Raw genomic sequence first — 17,642 nt, forward strand, 5'->3', positions numbered from 1 at the left:
AGATATTAATTATGTTGAAATTTTCTTCAGCTAAAATACTATCAGTCAATCAATAGAATATTTATGTAAAGTAATTTGAATTTCTGATTTATTAAAATATATGAGTTTCGATTTTATTAACTATAGGTCTTCTATAGATAAAACTTAAATTAATGGAACATGTTGTGATTCGAGCTTCGTAATTTCTGCTGTTATAAATTTTTAATTGAAATTAATGAGTACTAAATTGGTCCCCATTGAGTAATTATCTGAAATAGTTTTCTTTAATAGAAATATCATCATTTGAATTTAATAATATTGTATTACTCATTTTATTTCTACAAAACGTTCACAACAGTAAGAATCGGCATTTATCCATGGGCCCATGAGGACTAGGCTGAGATGGTAAATTAACATCCGGAGCTTCTTATTTAAAAAGTAAAATATGAGAGGGTGCCTTTAAAAATATTTGTTTTAGCTTTTTTTTTTTTTACTTTGGTAAGTTTAGGTTGTTAAATTGTTTCTTATGCTTTCCGCAATTCTATGAATACCGTGAGCTAGTCAAGTGAAAACTTTATTGTGGTAGTAAATTTTACCTTATAAGGGGCTTACTCTGATAAAAACGAAAAAACGTTGTCATGGCGTATTACATTACTTTCAGCCATAAAATAAGCATGGATTTTTCAAACTTGAACTATTGTAGATCGAGTAGTTTGATTTTTTTAGAAATTCTGTTGTGAGTAAAAATATTTTACCAGGTTACTGATCAAATTCTAGGGTTCAAATAATAACGTTACTTATAAAACGGCGTTTTGAGTCTGCTGACTCATCAATGGACACCCATAGTTTTTATCAGTTACAACATTTTTAATAATTTCCATAACGTCTTCGTAGAAAAACAAATACCACCCCAGCCTCACCTATTTAAAATTTTTGAAAATTTTCTTTACCAATATTTAATATGTAATTTGTATGAATTTGAATAGTTATTTTCAAAATTTGTTCGACCATCGTTCGATGTCAATCACAAATAGGTACTTAAAAAACTACGTCATCCCAGTCCCCCCCCCCCCCCATCGGCTAAATTGCAGTGTTTTTGAATTTTTCAAGGTTGTATATTTTGTGAATTTCATTCATATTTGAACTAATTATATAGTATGTTATCATATGATATAAAATATAAAATACTTATCAGATTATTACAAAATATAATATTAGTACAGTATTATGATGTAGGTATAATATGTATAAAATGAGTATCATACAGTATTTTCCACATAACTATGTATACATTGGTGTTTAAATTTAGTAGTAGGTACCATTAATCATTATTCATGACGATTACAACTCACAAGTGTAACAGTAACGGATTACCATGACATGTTTTAAGACTAAAAATCACTAACTTAATGTTTTACGTAAAGTAGAGACAGTTGGAATTTCTTTGAATGTGAGCTTTTCCAATAATAGTCGGAAATGAATGTAGCTTATTGTATGTAACAAAAAATTACTTAACATCAACGCTTCACATAAATCATATGGAAAATTAAATTTTTTTACTTGTTAAGAGCTGTTGAACGTTTGAATTTGTGTTATTGGTTTCTTATTCACTGACCTTGAATGTTTATCTATTTTTAGATATTGCATAACAATTTATCGTAAGACACTTAAATTTATTACTCTGTATAATGAAGTTTTTTTGTCATAAAATAATAAAATATAATTATTTTTAATGTTTTGGATATCTAAAACAATTTTTGTTTGGTTAAATTAATTAACTTTTTTTTATAATATTTCAATATATTACACTAAAAAATCAATACAAATGCTAGTAATTATTTCTAAATTAAAATTCATATGTATATGAAAAAAACAATTATTTCAATATTTAAATTATCTGTTTAGAAAATATGTAGAATTACTAGTGTATTACATGTTTTTAATTTCCAACAAACTTATATGAGGGAAATTGGAATATGTTATATGCATAATATAATAATTATGAAAAATAGTATTTAGAATATCAATTAAAATATTTTTAAAATACTTTTTAGTTTTTGATTTAAATATTAAACCAATGATACTTCTCTTGAAGAATATTTTAAATTAGTGCCATTATTTATAATTTAATAATTCTAAAAATAATATAATTTAAGTTGTTGATATTTGATTTAAAATGTGTGGTATTGTACAAATATCCTGAAAAAGAAAAATAATTATTATTCTAAATAAAAAGTTTTTTTTATAGGAATAAAATACTTTAAAAAAATATTCTAAACAGTTGTTCAGAATATTTTCGGGAAAAGTATTTGAAAAGTATTTGGATTACTACCCAAGACTGAATGCTGGTTTTTTGTGTTCTTTGTTTTTGAATACATCAGTGCAATGGGTGGGTTAAATTTTAATTGAATGATAAATAATTGCAGATGAAAAATTATTTTAAGTTGAACGTTTGGTCTGTCTCTAATTCTAAGGTTTTTTTTTTTTTATAATTGATTAATATTACTATATATACATATTTCATATTTAACTGTATACATATTATAATATACTCGTATAACACTTAATTAATGCCATATAATATTATCTTATTGTTATTAACTCTTAAGTTAATACTGGCTTTTGATGACGTTTTCGTTTAGGTTCTGTATATTTTAGGTATATCTTAATAATCGGAGATTGAAGTATTTTTCTGCTCCAAAAGGTGTCAATTAAAATCCCCATTATTTTAAACCATATAAATCCATTAGTATACATAACTTCATTAATAATCTAACAGAATTAACAATAATAGGTTTGTTGGTTTTTATAGTATTTTGATCATGGTTGATGGATGTTAATAAAAATGTACGTTATCTTTTGCATAGTACTACCTTGAATCTACATCCATGTATAATGTATTATTTGAACTCAAAGCGAAATATAATATCAAATTCAATATATTCAAATGTGTATTATTTAAATTTAAAACAATATTCACGTATGCGGGTTCGTTGCTTTTATGTAATATGTATACTTATATATCTACTAGTAAAGTGGTGGTAAAGTTCCTTATAAAAAAGTTACTCTTTCTTTTCTATCTAATTTTGTAACTACTTACTTTTTGTTAACTATAAATATAGATAGGCATGTATTATACTTAAGTAATGTGTGTTTAAAATATAAAATTAATATTAAAAAAAAAAAAATATGAAAAGTATTAAAACTGATTATCATTATAAATGGGTTATATTAAAATTTAGAAGCAATAATAAATACAATCTGAAACAATGTTTTTGATAGAAATTGATTACACATAAATTCTTGGCTATTCCTATTAATTGATAGAAAATTTAAGAAATGGCTTCTTGATGACTATAACCATAAATATAAAATAAATAATACCTAATATTATATTTTAAAAATACTGTTACAACAATACACTATACAACTATATTATTTATAAATGAAAAAATCTATACTATTATCGTAGTACGTTTAAGACTTTTATGTGTTCAAAGTAGGTTTTTACATATTTCTGCGGGATATTATATTCTCCACAAATATAGAAATCGAAAACTTTTAAATTGAATTGAAAAAAATACGTATGCCTTTGGTAAAAATCAAATTTGAAGTTACCACTGAACCTTCTGAAGATAGGTGGCAGTAAATGCGAATGTTTCTATTCCAAGATTTTTGAACCTAACGGAGCATATAAATCATAGATTTGAAAAAAAAAACTAATATAGGTGCAGCCTTCATAGATAAAAGCCAAGCATTTGATCGGGTCTAGCACGACGGACTTTTATATAAATTAAAAACATTAAGCACTCCAACTACAATATATAAACTAATTAAATCCTTCCTCTCCGATCGTTGCTTTAAAGTTCGAATCAACGATACTACATCTGAAATATAACAAATTAACGCAGGAGTATCTCAAGGTTCAAAACTCTCATCTTTACTCTTTAACTTATACGTTTCCGACTTCCCTACAACGAATAATACTGAAGTAGCACTATACGCTGATGACAGTGCTATATATCCAATCTCTAAAGACGCCGAAACAAACATCCAAAATATTCAAGCTTGTCTGAACGAAATTCAAAAATGGGGAGAAAATGGAAAATAACATTAAACCCTCAAAAAGTATAGCGGTACTTTTCACTAATCGTATCCCCAAAACCCCTGGTAATTTAAAATTTTCGGTAATATAGGTATTCCTTGGGCACATAATATCAAATAGGTACCTCGGTATAATTTTGGATAGAAAACTAACATGGAATCCACATATCACCTCCAAAATACAACAAGGCTACCAAAGGCTAAAAGTTCTATACCCATTGATCAATCGACAAACTACACTAACCTGGAGATGTTCTGTTATGCTATACAAGCAAATCCTATAACCGTTTTTCTATACGCAGCCCCTGTGTGGGGAAATTGTGCTAAGACCCACATACACAAAATACCAATTTTCCAACCAAAAGTTCTGAGACCATATCCAATGCTTCATGGTTTGTACGTAAAGATGCACTTCACAAAGACTTCCAGCTACCCACAATAACTGAGTACATAAAAAAATTTAGCAATAAACTTCTTCGATCACATCAATTCTGCTCAAAGTGTGAAATTTTATAGACTAAGTGACCCACTTTCTATACAACGACTCATGTCTCACAAAATTTACGTTTGAATTTTATTATTACGTATATAATATTCCTATGTCCTATATGTCTGTAACTAAATGAAACTTATCGGAGATTATTGAAATATGATAATTAATTAAATGTAAGTAACAATTAACACATTGTAATATTACTATTATTATTTGTTTAGTAAAAAACATACATATAAATATGTATACGATTGTACATATTATGAGTATCGCATGTTTATAAGATAATGACAGCGACTGATAGAGAATTGATTATATTTCGGATAAGAATTTAAGATTCAGAAATATTTAGTAACAATTTGAACACATCAAATTTATCAATTGAAAAACATAAAAAAGCCTAAGTGAACATTTCTACATGTCATATTTTAAAGTTCATAAGTGACATTATTTACGAGATGATAATAATTTAACCTAAATAATATACACTCATAAACTTATGTCTATAATTTATTCTAAAAATTATACATCTATGATGAATTTATTAACATCAAAGGTAACATGAGTTACACAGGGACCTACTTTAGCAATGTCTTCAGTAATTTTAAATCTGCTTACTACTTTAATAATAAAGGCGTATTTTATTTTGTTTATTACATTTTTTAAGTACGTAGTTATTATCTTAAATCTTGCACTTCAAAGTTTTTTCAAGTTACAATATAATTTACTCATCAGTCATGTCTAAATATTTTTTATAATATAATATATTTATATAATTTTGATTATATAAATTTGTAATTTATACATTTAATTGAAAGTTATAGGTTTATTGGTATTACTCTCAATAATTAAAACATATAAAATTGAAGCTTAAAAATGTATCTTCAAATATTCACATGGGATATGGGAATGAGTTCTATACATATAGGCACATTATATAGCTTTAGTAATATGCAATGGATACTTTTAATTCATTTTACAATAATGTAGAATGTAGATGGTCTATTGTTAATATGTGTGTTACATTCCAAAGCTAATAAATAATAAATCACTATGAAAATATTTGATCATTTAATTAATGTTTTTTTAATTATTTACTTGTATACCTACCTCTGATCTAGTTCAAGAAATGTGAAAATGTATTCATGTACAAAAAAAATTTGGGAAAAATAAATATTATTTTAAAAACATTGCTAACTTCAAACCTTGGATCTAAATTAACAATAAAATATACGTTGAATCTTATGTTCACGAATATATATTGGCCATCTCATAACTTTAATATGTACCTACCTACTTCTATAGTTTTTATCTAAATTAATTAATATGTATATATATTAGTGTATTACTGATAGCATTATATTTATGCTAACAATCGGGTAATTATTTATCAATTAAAATTAACTGAAAGTTAGTTTTCTCTAAATGTCTGTGGATTTATATTTAAGACTATTGATTCATTTACACCAAAAATGGACATACGGAGAGTAAATACTTATTAAAAATAAATCATTTTTAAAGCTTCTGGCTGTGCTTTTCCACTTTAACAGACTTTTCGTTTCACGTACGTGACATTTCCTTCGTATAAATGGCCAGTGACAAAATAAATGCATTTTGTTATACAAAATAGTTCACTGTAAGATTTTACCTCACGAAACCAATAATAAGGTGTAGATTGGTTTTAATGAAGAGATTGGAATTATAATTGCATCATTACTTTACAAAATTAATGTATCGTAAAAATATTACTATAAAATAAATGTAGTGAAATATCATTTTTAAAATCATTTGAAAACCAATCATTGTTAATAGTTATTATATATATTTTTTTGTTCATTGAAAGAAAGGAACCTAAAAAAATATATATAATAGAGCGTTCCATTAAGAATTGATAAAACATTAACCAAATTCTTTAGTAGGTAGTAGTAAATTATTAAAATTAATAAAAAAACGTTTAACGAGTTTTCATCCTAAAATATCAATTCAAATATTTATGTAATCAATATTTTTACAATTTTTCATTGTTTACCAATAATATTGTGTGTGAACGTCATTATTAATTACTAATTAGTCATTACAACAGTATGGGAGGATATGTATCTATCGAATAAAATGTGTACCTATAGTATTATAGCTATATAAAATTATACAGTACATATTATACTTGTCCCCCGAATCGTTAATAAATATATGTAGGCACAGAAATTACATGACCATAACAATTGAAAAAAATTAATTAATATACTATATTATAATATGTGAGGCAGGTATATATTATAATATAATAGGACTAATAGGTATCTATTAGAATTAGAATTTTATCATTATTATTATAATAGTTAGTATTGTTATACATTTATTTAAAATATTATGATGAATATAATATATACAATTTCAACTATACAAGAGTACGGCTGTAAAATCTCACGACGGTAACAATCGTAAAATAGTTTGTATTGTGTTGTTTTGTTTGTTTCTTTGCGTTTCTTTCATTGCTTTTGTATGGATCGTTTATTCTTTTGCGAGCGGATTTCGCAGGTTAGACTTTAGAATAGAAAAAGTTTGCGTTGACCGACGACATAAAATGTATAGAAGTCATATGACAATGATATTTGTCTGTTGAAACATTCGAGTCTGAAAAGCTGTGAAAAAAGACAAAGCCACAATATCAATGACGTATTTTAGGCATGAAGCCACCCAGTGCTAATGGTTTTCGATGTCTCTCTACTTCTAAAAGATATTCTATCAATTTGTAGTTTGTAACTTCTTTCCCAATTTAACCAATTAATACATATTTATTCAGGTCGATTCACTCGGTACCACATATTTTCGTTAATAATGAATTTATTCAAATTCTGATTTTTAAGATTCTGAAATTTACTCAAGACGACATTTTCAAATTCTTGTAATTTTTTTTACTACTAAAGAATATCTCGCGGCGACGCAAACATATTTTTTTCAACGAGAACCCCTGTTGTTACGGTAAATTATTTAATGGATAATTTATTTGAAAATATTGGTGTACCTACTACCTAGTTTAAAATTCGAAAGAATGTTTTTTCAATTACTGAAATATTTATTCTAAGAATAATATAGTTCTTAAAAAATTTTTTTTTCAAAAATATAAAATAATAGGTAATAAAGATTAATATTGGATCTAGTATTTATTAAGCTTTGATCATTTTTATAAGTTATGATGGATTAATATTAATTACTTATATTTTAAAATTCCTATATTTAAAAAAAAATTTTTCTATACACCATTATACTTAGTATGAATTTCGATTTTTATACTGTAAATTATACAGTATAAAAATGAGTTCTATTTAAAAATTAGAAAAACAAAAGTTTTTATATTCACAGGATAAGTAATATCTCAAATTTATAAAATTTATATATAAATTCTAAAAATCTGATTTTGAATAATTAAATTATTAAAAAGATGGTTAATCATTCTGTCTAATATTGTATAATATAACTTAAATAATATAAAGTAACAAAAATTTAAGCACATAATAATTGTAATAATTTAACATTATAATGATTAATGTACATTATGGTTGTGGCATTGCGCAGTTGTAGATTAGTATTGCTTTTTTTTTTTTTGATATGCCTAATTTAATGTTAACAAAAAATGTTTTTATGCATATTCATTAGTTAAAGAAAATACCTATTATTCAATATAAATTAAAATAGTAGAACGAGCTAAAAAAACATATATAAGACTCATATTACGAACTTTTCTTTAATATATTGCTTTGAGTTTTACTGCACATATTAATATATTATAGCATCAGAGTAAATACGTCCTTGCTTTTTTTATACACTTTACGTAATAACTTATTGCCTTTATATGTACCTCAAATATATTCTTATTGATCTGCTGCAAGCCGGTATTGACTCAAAAGTTAATAACATTATATCAATTATAGTTATCTTACTGTACTATAATAATAACTAATCATTAACTTTATATTAAATTCATTATTTTCACTTTTTAAGCATAATATTATTATACTATTATTATAATTAATATTATTAATTCAACTTATTATAGTATTACTTATAGTAAAATATACTTAGGAATATAGGCTGACGACCGTCTTCGCTCAAAATCATTTCTCGCATGAAATCGATTTCTTTTTGGATTAAAATTTGACATATTCATTATTATAGTGGCCAACTCAATGCATATAGGTAGGTATCTCATATTTGACACATTCTATACAGCAGATCGAATTCCTCGGGTTTTTTTTTTTCATTGTTTGTAATGATAAAATATTAAAATGGTTTATCTGTGTAAATTAATTTTATCTAAATAAATCCAGTAGGTAACTATACCCACTCACGAATTATAGCTATGTCGATACTATTTTCTTATAATAACCCTTGAAATGAAACGTTGTTTCATTTCTAATCACTAACCTTACTCGGTTTAACTTCCTAATAAATAAGTAATGGTGGTATATATATAATTATTATTTTATACTTAAAAAAATTACTTCGAGTGATTGCTATTAGTTGTTACTTATAAATGCTTGTCGTATACACGCTATATCTTCTTATTTTTGTTTTGCCTTTTCCACCTAAATATGTGGGGCTGACTTCTTTTGACCAATACATTTCCATAGGACTCTATTCGTTAATTTTTCTTTCCTCACTTCTTTACCTATTTCTATTTCATTCTATAATATTTTGTCTATCTATTTATTTTTCGTTCTTCCTCACCCTTTCTTTTCTCTATATAAATTTCAATAGCTACTCTAAATGCCTACGAGTCACAGTCACCTTTATTCATAATAATATAACCGAATCATCTCGAGCTATTTTCCCACTCTAAAAATATCCCTATCAGCATTCTTCCTTCATTATCATTATCATTATCATAATATATTACGGTGTATCTAATCTACGATATAATTATTATAGGTACCTCAGTTTCTTTTGATCTCTCTTTTTATACATTTCATAGACTATAGACATGATGAATTGCTATTTGAATTTTATTTTCACACATAATTTAAAAAAAAAAAAAGCTAATAATGCTCGTAAATATTGTATTCATTTTGATTATTTCGTCAATTCCAATCGACTTGCAGCAGAGTCTTAACATTAAAAATTTATTGAAGTAACATGTCATGCTGCCTGAAAATTCGTATTACCTAGGTCTTTGATGCTTTATTTACTATAACATGTTTTTTTTTAAAAATTATTTGCTATGTATTATAATATTATATACCGTTAAAACTTCCTCAAATAAGTTATAACTGCAAAGTATACGATTTGGACGGTTGACAGACAGAGAGTACCTATAGTTATTTATGTTATTCGTCGGCTATAAATTGTCGAATAGGCGTTTTCGAAACTGCTGCCCGTTAATGTAATTTGCCTATACCTACAATCCAATCTCGGCTCAAACAAACGGAAATTAATTAATTGCGTGATATCAACGCCACTGGTGCTGTGGGGTTTGCGCATAAATTGTGTATCCGTGTGGGTCATATAGTCGTCGGTGTTACCACAACGAACAGCCATCAATTGCTTTTCCACATGGTATATATAAAATACATATATGTATATATAATTAGATGAGTAATTATAACATACGTTATGGGAAACTAGATTACAGAAAAAAATCACAAACCTACAAATTATAAGTTATAAATTCTTAACAACTATAGTTATGTAGGCGTATTTTTAATAGACAAGGCAGCAGTTCAACAAAACTATTATCGCGGTGAAAAACTATTAGACTTTTAGAAGTAGAAATATAGAACGTAGATATAAGTAAACGCTAATTATACTGTAGAAGAAACGATTTTCATTTAAATTAATGGCCAACGAATTGAAAACAGAATAGATGCATATAAATTATACGTTATAGATACAATCGTTTATATTATCTGCGTATGATGTTTATATTATCGTCGAACATTTGAATATGCAATAATACGATTATCCCTGAAGTATTCAAAAACCTATTCTGAGCGAAATTTATACTGTTGAAATCATTCTTTTTGAGGTTTGTTCGATATGTTTCAACGGTTCAACCTACGCGTATTTCGTTTTTCTTCGCGCTTAGAGAAATTCGCTACATTAGCACTTCAAAGAACCATGCACCTTATGGAATCGATTTCGAATCAATAAACAGGCATATAAATGAAACTCTTGGCGTTTTTTGATCGCCCCGTAAATTGAGTAAAAATAATATAAGTAAACCATTGTAAACCAAATATATTTCTCGGTTACTTTGAATCTGAAATAAAAACCGATTTGTTTGGTTGATCCTATTTATCATACGCACGTGCGACTAATTACGCGTGTTCCTCTATTACAATATAAGATACAAAACTATATAATACATCTATGTATATGCACATGTAATATATATAGCGACACACGACAGTTTACGGCGGCTGCTTTCCGTGGCGTTGTTTACGTGTGTGTGTGTGTGTATGTGTATACCTACACTATAGTGGTTGTGTAATAGTGGTTACTGCGGCAGATCAGTCGGCGGTAATGTGATGGGCGTAAAGTTGTGCACCCCTCACCACATTAATATATATTGTACTATACATAAATAGTTGTGTATAGGTCGCTGTGAGGTGATATTATGCGTTGCAGCGTACAGGTATAATGAGTGCGCGTTTAAAGAATATAATGTAGCCACTCTCTCGTCATGCAGGCCTTAGTAGCCATGGGAGTGGGCGTGTGGCTGTGGGTGGGTGTAATCGGGTCGTGGCTGGGGGAGCACATAAATCGGCGATTAAACTTTGTCTTCCGCCGGAGACATGCAAATTATATGCAAAACGGAAACAACTATATCCTCGACTGGTATTTGGCATTTATGCGAGGTGAATGTTAATAATAATGCTTGCGCCGTGTATACATTCTGGAGTCGAATTATTGTATCCAAAGTGTGCGTTTGCACGTGTGTACGCGTCTAGTTCGCGTGTGTGTTAGTGGCGTTAATTGTAACCCGCCGTAAAACTGCAGTGGCGTTCGGTCGCCGTCGTGTGGTTCCGGAACTTTATATATATATATATGAACACGCGTCACCGTTGCCATTTGCTGGCCAACCGAGCGATTAACACATAGTTTACCCTCTCGACAACCTCCGTAGACCACACAGTTTCACCGTCGCCGCCCTCAACCAATATTATACAGCGAAATTGCACGTGTGCGTTTTATGGTTTTTGCGGTTCACACCACCACTACTACCACTTTTCTATAAAGTGTATATATATATATATGACTATTACCGTCATCAGCGATACACCCACTACCACTTTCACTGCTGCAACTTCGTATCATTATCGTTGTCATAATCTGACTTTGCACCCGCACACACGCACACACTCTACCTACTAAATGAAATCAAATAACGAAGTGTCCTCGTTTCTCTACACCACATCTTATTCGCGACGTTTATATAAATACTATATAAATACCGTGTTAAAAGGAGAATTGCTTAAATGCAAAATTAATGAGAAAACACAAAAAAATCAAATCAAGAAAAATAAATCCGTATCATTAGTGGCACCGAAGTCCTAAAAATCTAGTAGGGTGAAAAATAATTAAAGAGGCCCAATATCTTAATATCGGCAAAAATGGCGTACCGAGGAGAAGAAAGTGCCAAGTGGTGAATATGAAGCGGCCCTATCCTAAATTTTCAAAATATGTTGGGCCATGGCCCGACCTTAACATAATAGGGTTCGACGCCACTGTGTGTAATGTATCGTAGTTATATATTATCTAGTCCTTTTATAGCTAATTAAAATAATGATAGGTCGAACCTGATTTTTTGGTGTTGAACCGAACATTGTTAGAGTATAATGCGAACCTGAACCTAACTGAATGTTAAGTAACGTCGTAATAAGATAAAAATAATAGTAAATAGTTCAATACTATCATTTACTTACAAATCAATTATTATAAACCAGGGATAGTTAACTTTAAATATTGTTTGATTATAAATATTTTCAAGTTCGATTTTTGAACAGTTCAACCTATTACTATTAATTAATTGTACACCAAGCCTGCAACAAATGTCTATATTGTGTTTGACTGTGTCACATGCTATTAAGTTTTAACAGAACGTTACTTTAAATTAAAAACATACACCAGTAATCATGATTGTATTTTGTAAGCAAATACTCGTAATATGATAAAAATATTGGAAGACAGTAGAAAGATAAAAATACCCATCTAACAATACAAATTATTGGCTGAGACGCTGAGTTAAGTGAAACGTTGGTATTTCATTTTCCCAGACGTTTGCACAAGGAAGTGTACCGTTCATGAAGACTCTGTTGAAAAATGCGAATAATTTAAATAACTACCCAAGCCCCTATTACCAAGTTAATATAAAATAGTTTTTTGTAGCTATTTTTTGCTAAATGTGTGTTTATTATTAGTCATTCTGTAAGTTTTGAACGACCAAATAATCGTTATAATTTGGTACAATTATAATTATATTAAACTATTACTGTAAATATTCGTTTTAAAACCATAGATTAGAGATGATCTTAAGTGAAGTAAATTTTAATGAGTTATATATGTATAGAAAAAAACATGAACAGACATAGTTAATAGAAATGCCACTGGAGTCTGTTACGAGTATATAGACTACAGAGCAAATAACGTATAAAATATGGTAGGGGATGAAAATTTATTCATGATTGTTATGTATAACAGAAATAAATAAAGTAAATTAATTCAATTTAAAAAAATGTATTTATTTATATTGCTTATAGAATTTATTTGGTTAAACAGGGATTACATTATTATATATATAGACAAAATTATTCAATTTAAATTTAATATATTATGGTATTTTATGTTCTATAATACTGTAAGCTTAAAAAATAATATACACGATATTAGTAATAATATAAATAGTTATTATAATTGTTCATACTTCATACACTCATTACACTTCTTGGTTTATTGAATTTATTTATTTATTTATTTATTTATTGAAAATCATCAACGTATTATTTTATAGTATTGTAATGCATAATGTTTTGGAAATAGTATTATAATTAAAATATTAAGTATTATAAATATATGTAAAAAGTTACTTGTAGTACCATATTATAGTTACTCGATGACCAATAAATTAATGCTCTTGTGGGTTATGAATAGTTTTAAGTATATTCTTGATTATAATAGGTTACTTAAAGTTATGATAGGATTAAAGAATGTTAATTCCGCATACAACGTTAAAATGTTTTCAATGAAAAATTTTACATTCTTGGTAATATTACCCACTCAGTAAAATTAATTTATCCCTAAGCTGGTTGTGGAATACATTATCGCCCATAAAAGCGGTAAATGTTGGTTCACGCATTGATCAGTCCATTAGAAAATTTTTAATTTGTCATTCTGATTTTCATATCTGTTTTTGAAACCCATAAATAAATAATTATTTATACGATCCATAATAAATCGATATCAATTAAACATAGTGTTATGTTTATTACAACCACTATTCAAATATCTAAGATACTTCAACAAGTTAAAAATACAATTTCATGTATAAATAAAAGATATTTTTTTTAAATTTGAATTAATTAAATGATACAGATAGTGATCCACCAACATAGTTTATTTAAGCAAACATTAAGTTTAATTAAGTTTTTAATCATGAAAAATATATTTTAGAGCTCTATAATACTTTCTTATTTTTTCCTTAGCAATATAAATGTATTAATATATTTTTTTAATAACTGCTACCCATAATTTGTGGTATATTATAGGTATCACAAAGTGATTATAATAGTTGTATTACCCAGCATTTTCATTTTTCAAATATATAATACTTGTTAGTAGTTGTTACCCTTTTTTTTTTATAGTTAAGCATCAACTAAAATATTAGATTATATTATGGTAGTTGGAATATGGACCAATTGCTTCGTACAGGCTGTCGGGGATGTCGAAGTGTTTCCTAGCTTCATTGAAGTTTACTCATTTTTACATTTATATAAAATAGCTTTATTGAAAATATATTTCTACACAGAAAATTATATCCAATCATAATAACTATTTTATTATTCATGATCAACATGGGCACCCATATAGATATTATATAAACAAAAAAATATTCGATTTTCGTAAACTGAAATAAAATTCATGTATGACTGTGTGAATTACTTATAAGTTCCTATATGAGGGTTTAAAAGCAAAAATTACGAGCTCGAGCCTCGAGTCTCAGGAATCAATTTAAATAAATTTTATTGAAAATGGTCCAGTAATTGTTAGTCTATTCATTTCGATTAAGCCAACTATCATTTTTATACAAATAGATTAATATATAAATATTATATATAATTATCATATAACACACCAATAGTGGCAAATGCTCTTTGTATTCGAGGCTTTGTATTATATTCATATCTTGTAATTCTTGAAAATCCAAAATTAATGGGTGAAAACAAATGCGTTCTAACCAATTTATTATTCGTGATTATTTTTTAAGTAGGTATTACATTTAGCACTTAAAAAACAAGTTTTGTTTACTGGTATTTTATTCGGGGAATATTGACTCAAGTATCTAAATATTATCATAATTATAAATGATCAAAGTCATAATTTGAAATTTGGATCCACAAAAATAATCGGAAAAGTGGAAAACAAATTAACATAATTACAATGTATTTTTGTTTATATTTTATGACATAATACTAATTGGGAGTGTAAAAAACACGATCACGAACTACTTATTCGAAACTAATGACAGACTCGATTTATCTTAATTAACATCAATGGTATTGTGATGAATTATTTATAATTCAAATACGTTTAAACAAATACATAAATATAAAATCGAAATTAAAGTTTTTTTTTCCATTAGGACTATAATTCGCGTTTCAAAAAATTAACATTTATCATCTTTAGTTGAACGGAATATTATAGCAAGGTGCAAAACATTGTGTGGTTCTACGCTAGCACGAATTCCTAGTGTTGTCGTTCGATTATGTCATCCGGTTTCTAACTAGATACAACTCTAGTGGAGAGGGACGAAGACTTCACATGTCACCTCTTAAAGAAAGGGGCAGTATCACGTGAATAGTGATATGGGCGAGTCCGTTTTCGACCAAAATCGTACCCTTCCCTTTTTTCCAATTCACTTTTCGACTAAAACAAAAATTTATATAATAAATTCAAAATAATAAAATAATGAAATACAATTACTGTCAATAATTATTATTATTAAGTATAATATTAGTATAAAAACAATGTTAATAAACAGGTATTTTTACATTTTAAATAATTTTATTTATTTCATTTTATAACATTTTATGTAACTTATAATAATTTTAATAATTTTCCATAAGTAGGTATAGCATAAAGTATATAATATTAATCATTATTACTAACATATGCCATTATTATTGCATATGTATGACTACTTTTTTTTAATATAATATCATACATTACAATATTATGACATATTAACACAAAAAATAATATTAATAAATAGATATTCTTATAGTATTTTAAATAATTTTCTACATTTTATTTTAAATTTATTATATACATTTTTGTTTTGGTTGAAAAGGTAATCAAACTATTTTAAATTTGGTCGAAAAGTGAATTTGCTGAAAAGAGAAGGGTACGATTTTGGTCGAAAAGTGATTCGATCTATTTTAAATTTGGTCGAAAAGTGAATTGGGGGAAAAGGGAAGGGTACGTTTTTGATCGAAAACGGACATGCCCAGTGATATATACGTAGATAAATAGATAACGACTACCGACTTGTAAGTATCGACAAAGACCTTGAAGGATCTTACTTAATAATTTGAGTGGGTAAAAACATAATAATTATAATGGCACGTAAAAATTTCCCTATATTTAAAATAGTTAAGAGATATTTACGGTCATAGTGGGTGTGGACTCAAACAAAATTGAAAAAATAAGTTGGGTATATATTGTATATTGTTATTGTTTTACTACGAAATCGTACTATACATTCGACTCTTCGAAAAACTGAAACAAAAACGAAGCACTTACAACTACAACCACGGGTATCGGATACGATTTTATTATGTAGATTGTACGTGTTATCCGTTTTCTATCGCGCCTACAATTCCATCATGAATTATGCGTATAAGCATTATAATTCCCTCGTTCTCGTACACGAAGTGGTGCCGGGCAACCTGCATAATAATACTAACCTCATATAATGTACTTACCCCTATCATAATCCCTCACCCACACTTGGCTGCACTTGTCGAAAATAAACGCAACCTCTATCCGCTGTTAATGCAATATTTATTCGCGTGCAGCGTGTTGTGTAGTGTTATAGCTGTGTGTATGTCGGCGGCCGTACAGTAATTAATTGAAGACGCGCCAGCCGCTGCCCGGGGAGTGTAGCAGTGTTTCGGGTGTTCTGTTTCTGAGGGGGAATTGATTAAGCTCGACGGAACGGACCGAACCCTTTTTATCATATTAATGGGTTTTCTTAAAAGCCCCTTCTTCCGCGGCATCACCATACTTTCGGATGCCACTTATCGCTATATACTCACTTTTATCTGTTGACTGCGATGCTTGCAACCATCGCGCGTATCCTCCGAACGAGTCGGTTGTAATGTGTGTAACCAATTAGGTAATGCCATATTTTGGAGAGTAAGTCAGCTTATCTTCCGTTACAATTATGTTGCATTTTTATATTACACGTTGTTTGTAAATTTTATCATATAACATTTCTACGATTTTCTAGTACATCTTAATCAATAAGTGAGTAGGGTAAATATAGTAAATATAAATAAATATAGGCAGGGCAACTACTAAATTAAGATGAAGGCATTTAATAATTTTAAATTAAGAAATTAATTTGTATATTAAAATATATATATATATATATTAATAGGTACCTTTATTTTATCTACTCGAAATAACAATCTTTAATGTTTAACAAGCTTAAGTAGTTAAAATCTCTTTCGAATTGGATAAATAGCTATCTAGTTATAAAATATATTTTTATTAGATTTTCAAAAATATTTGTGTCGACTAGTGAGATGTACCAATGCTGTGAATAATGCATAGAATATATTATTTTATC

General features: G+C 27.7%; 1 protein-coding gene across 1 annotated transcript in view; it reads right to left on the reverse strand.

The window, feature by feature from the left end:
- LOC149057846 (uncharacterized) overlaps positions 1-16,895 on the reverse strand; it is a 32,192-nt gene extending 15,297 nt beyond the window's left edge. Inside the window, exon 1 of the mRNA XM_089222081.1 lies at positions 16,774-16,895. The gene's annotated coding sequence lies outside the window, so the exon portion shown is untranslated. The remainder of the gene's footprint in view (positions 1-16,773) is intronic.
- Between the last annotated feature and the right edge of the window lie 747 nt (positions 16,896-17,642).

The sequence above is a fragment of the Diuraphis noxia genome, unplaced genomic scaffold (assembly GCF_037042655.1).
Source record: "Diuraphis noxia isolate RWA-SAM2 unplaced genomic scaffold, SU_Dnox_SAM2 contig0003, whole genome shotgun sequence".
Classification (NCBI taxonomy): domain Eukaryota; kingdom Metazoa; phylum Arthropoda; class Insecta; order Hemiptera; family Aphididae; genus Diuraphis; species Diuraphis noxia.